Source organism: Drosophila sechellia, chromosome 3L (genome assembly GCF_004382195.2).
Source record: "Drosophila sechellia strain sech25 chromosome 3L, ASM438219v1, whole genome shotgun sequence".
In the NCBI taxonomy this organism is placed as follows: domain Eukaryota; kingdom Metazoa; phylum Arthropoda; class Insecta; order Diptera; family Drosophilidae; genus Drosophila; species Drosophila sechellia.
In genome coordinates this window covers 17,766,301-17,774,846 of record NC_045951.1, presented here as the reverse complement: position 1 = coordinate 17,774,846, position 8,546 = coordinate 17,766,301, and the positions used below count along the sequence as shown (strand labels likewise).

At 40.5% G+C, this 8,546-nt stretch overlaps 1 long non-coding RNA gene across 1 annotated transcript; it reads left to right on the top strand.

The window, feature by feature from the left end:
• Positions 1-2,231: 2,231 nt before the first annotated feature.
• On the top strand, positions 2,232-4,613 carry LOC116801213. The gene is made up of 3 exons (XR_004361852.1): positions 2,232-4,051; positions 4,109-4,475; positions 4,549-4,613. It is a non-coding gene; the product is annotated as an uncharacterized LOC116801213 (long non-coding RNA).
• Positions 4,614-8,546: the final 3,933 nt, after the last annotated feature.

Genomic DNA, 8,546 nt, shown 5'->3' with positions numbered 1-8,546 from the left:
AAACACGCACTTAAGTCATAAAAAAAAACCAACAACAGCAACTAAGACGAAAAACATGACATTAAATTGCATGAGGTTAAGCAGCGGAGAAGAAGCAGCAGTCGAAGAGGAGAAAAAATAATAATATTGTCTATAGAACCCAGCACAGGTGTTCAGTTGCCGCTGCAGCAGCCATGCACATAAAAAACCAGCAAAAAAAAACACACAACAAACTTAAAATCAAGTTTCAGAGATTCAACGACGTCGACGGCACTTGAGCAGCCACAACGGCTGAAAATATATACGATTGCGGTCAAGATATTAGGGAATACAGGCAGGTCCTCCTGTCTCAGTAACTCATCCCAAAACGCACAAAAAAAGCTATACCATTCTATCAATTTTATATATATTTATAAAGAGAATTTTGAAGTCTGTACAAGTCAGCATTGTAACTTTCCAGGGTATTTTCTATTCCAGTTTTTAATTTCAAATTGAAATTATTTGTTATTATATTATAAAAATATATTGAACTATTAATGCTACACATTATATGTTTTTAAGGGCTCTACTAGTAAGCAAATTGCACAGTTAATTCATTTAATTTACCTTGCTCTATCATCTTGACCGCAGCTGTGGCAGGAGCGAGATGGCAAGCAACCTTTAAATGCGGGCCGAGCAGCATCCAAACGTGATGCGATCGAAGGAATGGTGAGGGGGAACTCATGGGGGCAGGGGTGTGTGGTGGGGATATAGTAAAGCCAAACCCAAGTCGCGATCAAGCCGTGCAGGCAGCAACTTGTCGAGACTCGCCCCCATACCCTTGGACGGACTCAAGTGCCTGACTGCCTGATTATGATCGGATCGGAGTGGTGCGCTATATGAGCTGCTCCCGCTGCTAATGCACTGAGAGAAGTCACCTCTATCCTAATACCCTGCAAATATAACGCACATTGGGTTAACACTAAACTACAACTAGCAACAATGCAATTTTTGACACTTTCTTATTTTCTAGCATGATATTCTCTCCAAGAAGCCCTTCAAAATGACAAGAGATTTAATTTTTATCATATGTAGAGTAATTTTTTGAAGTGTAGGCCTGCTGCCGAGGAGTTGGTGCCTGTCTGCGTGTGTAATAAACATAATGATAATGCCCGCCGCTGTCCGAGTGGTTTGGCTGCCTTCTGCAGCTACCGTGGATGTAATTTACACTTACACTGCGGCTCAACGGTTTTTTTTTTTGGTGTGGGGGGGGGGCAAAGGGGCTGGCACTTCGGTCTTAGAGCCGAAGAAATGACACACTTTGGTAGAACCCACATCCAATAACTGCTAACTGATTCCGTTTGTTTTTCCTGGGTTGTAAAACCATAAGCGAACGTGATCGAATGGAAAGCCCTCTGGCGGTCATTAGCCGAAGTTCGCTTAAAAGTAAAAGCCATCTGGCGTTTGTAAAAAGGGTAGGAAGTGGGTCTAATGTTCTGGACTACGAATAATGGGAGCGGCTTAATACAGTAGGCACTCTAATTGGTGAAAACCTATACTTAAGACTGCTATTGCGAAGACGTTGAAGCTGACTCTAAACTTTAATGTACTGCATTTGAAATCGGTACAAAATAAAAACATTTTTATTTAAATTGAAAACTTAGATCATGTTCAAAATAGATGATATCCATTTACCGAGCATTACCAATATTATTTTACTTTTTTGTTTTCCAATACTTTTAGCAGTCGGTACTGTACTTCTTATTAAATTATTGCGCAATCCCATAAACTAGTATATCCATTCCGCTGTATAAATCAAATCATAATACCCAACGATTTTCAAGAAATATTGCCAAAACCGGGGCACAAATTAAACCGATATAAGCAACGCCCAACGAAGCAGGCCCTACTAAAACCTTGATTTAACCCTCGGGGCACTCGAAGTGGATCGGAACTGAAATGAAACCAGCGAAAAAAGCCGAGAGACGAAGTGGTAAGCAAAACCAGCAGCTGAGTCCCTCAGGCGGCAGTTAATCAACAGTTTTTATGCAAAACTACTAAAGCACACACCACAAAAAAAGATCAGAAACCAGAAATGGGAAATGAAAAGCGAGCAATAGCCCAGGCAGGCAAAAAAAAAGATGAAGAAAAGCCAAAACGCACACCTCAAGTCCACCAAAACAAGTCAATATGATCGATCGTTTGCTTGATTAAGCCTAATTGAAAACGAAAATGCAGAGAGCCAGAGAATCGAAAGAACCCAAAGAGAGCACCTTCATGCGATCTCCGATCCGATATGATCCGATCCTCAGTCATGATCGCCTGCTTGGTTCCTCGGTCGGTCCGGTTCGGTTGGAGCGGTTCGTTCGGTCAGTGGAAATCCGAAATCGGTGGAAACCCACCAGACGGGCCCCACAACTTACTACAAGAATTTTGAAATCAAAACAAAAACGTAAAAGATCAACGCACAAAAAGAGCGCGCCACTGAATTTTGGCGGGAGACTACTGTACCGCTGGATCGGCGAGAATCAGTTGAACAAAACAAACCGATAAAACCGGAGGAGGAGCCTGTAGTAGGCGTAGGCACTGCGCTGGTGGTGGTGTGGCGTGTGTAGAAGATCGAGAAGAACAACAAAATCAAAAAGAAAACTGGTCAACTTAATCAAAGAGCGGAGAATCCAGAAGATTTGCTGCTCACAGATCTCCAAAGAGCACGGCATTTTCACAGAAATCCAGTTTTACATCGACGAAGAGACGCAAAGAGCAGCAAAGAGACTGGGCGACCAGTGTTGCCGTGCAGCAGGTGGAAAATCAGAGAGCCAGATATCAAAACAAATTTCAAGCTGCCACGAAATACTGCTATCACGAGGAACTTGGCTTTAGAATTATTTATCTTAGAAAAATTTAAATAAATATATTTAGGAAGATCTAAACTTAGGTTTATCAAATGTCTACCAAAGAACTAAGACTAGATACATATTAGAAGACATTTAAAAATTAAAAATATAAGCATAATCTTTAGGTAAGGTATAACAAGCAATTTATACAAATATCCGTTATTTGAATGCAAGTGTTGGATAATACAAATATTGCCTGATCGATTTCACGAACCTTCAACAGCTATCCGCGTTCGGGCAATTAAGGAACCCTTTATTAATGGTCAATTAAGTAGCTTCAACACATATGTCAGTTGATAAGGAACTTTGGTGGAGGAACCTTTAGCACGGCCACAATTTTCCGCAGCTGAGGCGACCAGAGTCTCCTTACCGGTTTTTTCATTTGGTCGTTTCTCCCCTTTTTTTGTCAACGAGAAAAAAGCGCGCCAAAATGATGCTCCTACTGGGGATTTATAGTCCTTCCTATGCTGGGTGCCATAAAACCTGAAAAAGGACTGAGCGGCGTGCGGACAAGGTGGAATAAAGAAAAGGCTGCGTTTCCACTGGGAGAGTGTAATAACCCCAAACGGACCCTCGATCCGTCTCCCTTTCTCTTTCGCTCCGTGTCTCTTTCTGGCTGAATTAATTTCACAGCAGAAGCGGAAAGGAGAAGGCCGACGAAGAAGGGAATAGCCGAAAGGAGGAGAACGAGAAGAAAACCAGGCAACGTTACTTGTTTCTTGAAGGGTCCACACGATCGCCCCACGACGTCAATTTGCAAGTTCTTCTTGGAGCCACAGAAACTCAGGCTGCAACTGCGAGGAACCCTCTGATTCGCAGCAGAGAGGGCCGATCGAAAGGTACTCGGTGATGGGAATAGTTTGAAGGTCCTTAATTCCCTTGATGATTTACATTTTGAAATATTATAGTACATGAGAGATAGATAGATAGATGTACTTATTTTAGGTTGTTACAAAACTTTCAAAACTACATAAGTAGCCAGAAAAAAATATATATAATCTAAATTTTTTCAAACAAAGAAGGTTAAAGTGTAGAAACGTTATGTCTTTAAGAGCATATGTTATACATAAATAGTTATCTGAACTAGTTTGAATCGTTATAAATACCGTTCTGGAAATCAATCCTCCCAATCGCCAGGAAGAGTTCAATGGACCCTCGCAAAGTGCGCAACATTTTGCGGACCGGGTTTGTAGTAGGTAAGCCTTGTTCCTCTGTGTTTTGATTTTACGGCACAGATGTTTTATTTGCCACAGCACACACACAGGCACAAAAGGAGGACAGGAGGGATGGAGCAATCCGAGGAGCGAGCAATCTTCTGTTTACCCTGCCACAGTCTTTCCTCATGATCCTCCACTTCGTGCCTTTTAATGCCTTTAATCCTAGCAAATAATACAAAGGAGAGAACTCTAGGACAAGTGTATGGAGGAATACGAAAAGGCTGAAAAGTGGGGAGAACATAATATACACCGCTAGAAATCCAGGACTTTTCAAAATTCAACAACACTACACTAAAGAATAAACTTTAAACGATTTTTAAATGTATCTATTTATATACATGGGTTTGAAGGACCATATCAATGCGTAAAAAACTGTGCTACAATATATTTAATATATCCAATGGTAAGTAAGGTCTATTGTCTTCCTCCAGTTCACAACTTCCTAGACGCCTCACTAAGTTTTTCTCTCTGTGCAGGCGACTGTCAGTGGCTTGGGGACTCGACCTGGGACGTGTCTCTGTTTCTGTCCCGGGCATAAAACAGAAAGTGTGCAACACACGCTCTTGAAGCCAAGCAAACGACTGTGGACGACCGGGCGGGAGGATCACCATCGCCCGGAGGGGAGGCGGCCAGACCCATGTGGTTGTGGTTCCAACTACGATTGCAGTGAACTTCTAGCCCAGAGTCATTGAACTTGTCCTGGGGACTGGAGTGACTCTGGCTGCGACTGCGGCTCTACCACGATATCAACACTGGGATCGTCATGATTGTCTTCGGCCACTGGTATGGTACGTCATGATGAGCGTGGTTCGTGGCACACACAGAGCAGTGGCTTTGTCCCCAGCTGTACCAGTACCACACAGAACCGCACTCTGAATCCCACTTCTCCAACTTCTAATCCGACTCCTTCGTAGACATAATGAACTTGGGTTTTGGGGCTCGTACGTACTGCGTACGCAATTCTCAAATCGTGTTTGCGCCTCCTGAGATCGTGGAGCCCCTCTCTTGCCACTGCGATGGGATCTAGCTGGATGAGTTAAGACTACTCTTAAAGGGGGTATATTATTTCTTTAGGAATACCTATTATTAACATATTCATTAAAGGTTTCTAAGGAGCAATTGATACTATTAAATATTATCAAATGGCGAACTAGAACTTTATCAAAACTTCCTAAGATGTTCATGCCGAAAGATTTGTCGATTAGCAGGTTGTCCTACTTTCTACCATTTTCGATTGATATAAAACTTAAATATTAACGTAAATATTAAAAACGAATTTAAATGGTGAAATACCCTGATTTAATTTCCCAGTGCATTCGGAGATTCGCTTAGAAAAGGCAGCCGTTCTTTCTGGTTTTCTATTTGATTTGGCAACACGCTGCCTTTACGGCCCATTGTCGTTTGCATGGATATATCCAAAAAGGCACGGGTATGGGTGCATATATATATATATATACATATGATAATGATGTTGGTGATCGTGCCACTTTAGCAATGGCTAAGCTACGTAGATCGGGCCGAAAACCAGACCCCTGGGATGGGTTGAAGAACCTTTTGATTGGTTAACCATACACGACTCTACGTGGAGCAGTTCTGTGGGCAATCCTGAAGTGGGGTGCGGTGCAGTCGGGGGCATTTAACTGTGCCACATGTAGCCATGTAGATCCTCTCCTGAAAAGCCCCAAAGTCCCCCACTCCTGTGGGCCTGCATGCATAATATTGCCAAGATTTATGCAAAAAATTGATGGCAATTAGTCGTCGTCTTTTGGTTCGTTCTTTATCTGACTCTGCGGCTCGGCGAGGGAACTCAGCTTGTTCGTTTATACATATATACATATCGAGGTAGGCACTATGCTAGTGCATAATGATTTTCGGTATCAAATTACATTGGCTAGGGGTTTTTAGTATGTACTTTACTTGCTGTTTGCTCTTGTCGTCGCTGCCGTCCTGTGTCTTCTGTCCCCAACCCCAGTTGTCTTCTCCTTCCTGCTTAATTTGATGCGCTCGTGCCGTCTTTATTTTATTCTCTTTTAGTCCGTCCATAGGCAGTACCCACTGTTCCAATCCATCGGATGCTCCGCCTCTGGTGCAAAGCCAGGATTTTCTTTAAATCAAGCCTAATAGCGGCAGAGTCTAGACCGAAACGAAATTATTTGCTAGCCCAAAATGATCACAAGCTGGTTTCGCGATGGCAATTAAGAATTTGAATGTACAACTTAGATCACGGTAAATAATTTTCTTTTTAAAATGCTCAAGCCAATTTTCTTTAACAATACTTAAGCTGAAAGCAAACTAACTGGAGTCTTAAAATGACAGCTCAAATCGATATTGAGCCCTAATTAATGTATTGCCACCAGGGTTGTCAGGTTTTTTTATACACTTTAAATTTAACAAATACAAAACTATAGATAAACTAATTTATCTAAGTATTTATATGTATATAATAATAATAATAATAATTGATAATTTCATTGTTTTCGATATAACCGCTCAATTAGCTTCGGAATTTTTAGTTTTATCTTTTACACAAAAAAAAAAACCAAGAGGTCTAAACTGTTTACACCATAATGCTTATTGGTTTTGTCACTGGCTGTGCAAAATTATAATTATAAGGTGTTCAATATTAACAAAAACCCACAAAACCAAAATAAAAACTATAAAAAATAACAAACGAAACGAAACCCACTCAATTTTGTTAATAAATCTTTTGCTTTGGAAAAGTGCAAAAAAAAAGTGGCACGATCACAGTGGTAATGCGACTTTAAATTGTATCTCTTCTTGACTTAAAAAATTGTCTAAAAATACGTTGTAGTGCGTTTATTTATATATATTTTCTATTTATTTTATTTTATATTCAGGTATACAATCAAGTGTATCTACACATTTTTAATGGCGTGTAAGCTCAATTAAACTTAAGCTAAAGTAAGCTCATTATTTAGCTAAAAAAACGATGTAAAATTTACATATATAAGATAGATTTCATTTTTCTTAGAAAAGTTAGTCAGAAAACGTGTTAATTAACTTGCTGTTTTTGTTGCTTAGAATTGCTATATTTCCAGTTGAAAAGATATACAATGAAATTTTTGTTTGCATGGATTTAGACTCCTTTTTTATCTCTGTTTCATAAGATTTTGCACTTTTGGCAACACAATTCCTGATCCCTATAAATGTATCTTTGCTGGGGTGTCAGCCAGACTGTGTGGATGAAAAAGAGATGTTTAGACCCTATTCCGATCCAAAATGCTGGTGGGGGGAGGGTAGAAGTAGAAGTAGAGTCCGACAGCTGAGGTTTCCAAAACACACAGATACTGCAGGCACACACACCTTGTTGCAGCACAGTCGTCCAGCTGTTGTCCCCTTTGGAAGGGAGTGAAAATCCAAGGATGAAGAAGGGAAATCGGGCGGGGATTGGGAAATGGTGGGGGGATCGCTGTCGCTCAGTCGGACGTCGTAAGCGTGTATGACATGTGAGTTGCACGTTTTGTCGATTTTCAAATTGAGGCAACTTCTCAGCACTACGACTCTTTCGGTTTCTCTTGGAGCTGCCAACTTGGCTATTTCTCAAGAAATTATGATACTTTTTGAAAGCTAAATTCGCGCAAATTAAATATAAATTTGGAAAATTTTTGAACTCAACTACGCATTGTAATTTCCAGAACTTAAAGTAGATTTATATTGAATTGGAAAACAAAAAGATGGGTTTCCTTGTAATACGGAATTTAAGATTCTAGTTATCGCAAGGGCTAAACCAAATCTTCTGAAAAGGTCTTTAACTTTCGACCCCAACAGATGAAAACTGTTACTACAACTACGTTTCTTATCTTTCCTATATATTTGTAAAAAAAAAATAGATAAATAGACAGCTCTAGCCATCTCCGTCCGACTATCTCTATCCTCGTCTTTTCCGACTCGTGCAATCAAATGGAGGAGTTTCAGCTGGGCCCGATGGTCCGTCTGTGGTCCGGATCCGTCCGCTCAAGACCTATGGGTACCTGTCAGTCAAAATGCGTTTTACAACAGTTTTCCTCCTCTTTCTTTGCCCAACTTCGTTTTCTTCGGTTTCGTTGCCCATTTGGTAACCCGTATCGCTGGTGTGGCTGAAACACGCTTTTATTTTCCCTTTTCTACCTCGAAAATCTATGAGCAATCTATCTTTTGAGTGCGCCACTACCACCACAAGCAACAACAGCAACAACAACAATCAATTTCGTTTTTTTATTATATTTGTTGTATACTTTTGAGGTTGAATGTGGCGAACAGCGACGAAGATTCAACATCTACTACTGTATGGTAATCCATGACAGTTACCGAGATCTTTATTGTGATCTATGGGTTTTGCGCCAGGTGGCTACGGGGAGCGGGGCAGACCTGGGATAAAAGCTTAAGAATATATTTAAGACTTTAATATTATATTCTTAAGTTTCTGTAAATTAAGATTAGCTCTATATTTAGTAGGCAATTTGCAAGACAACTA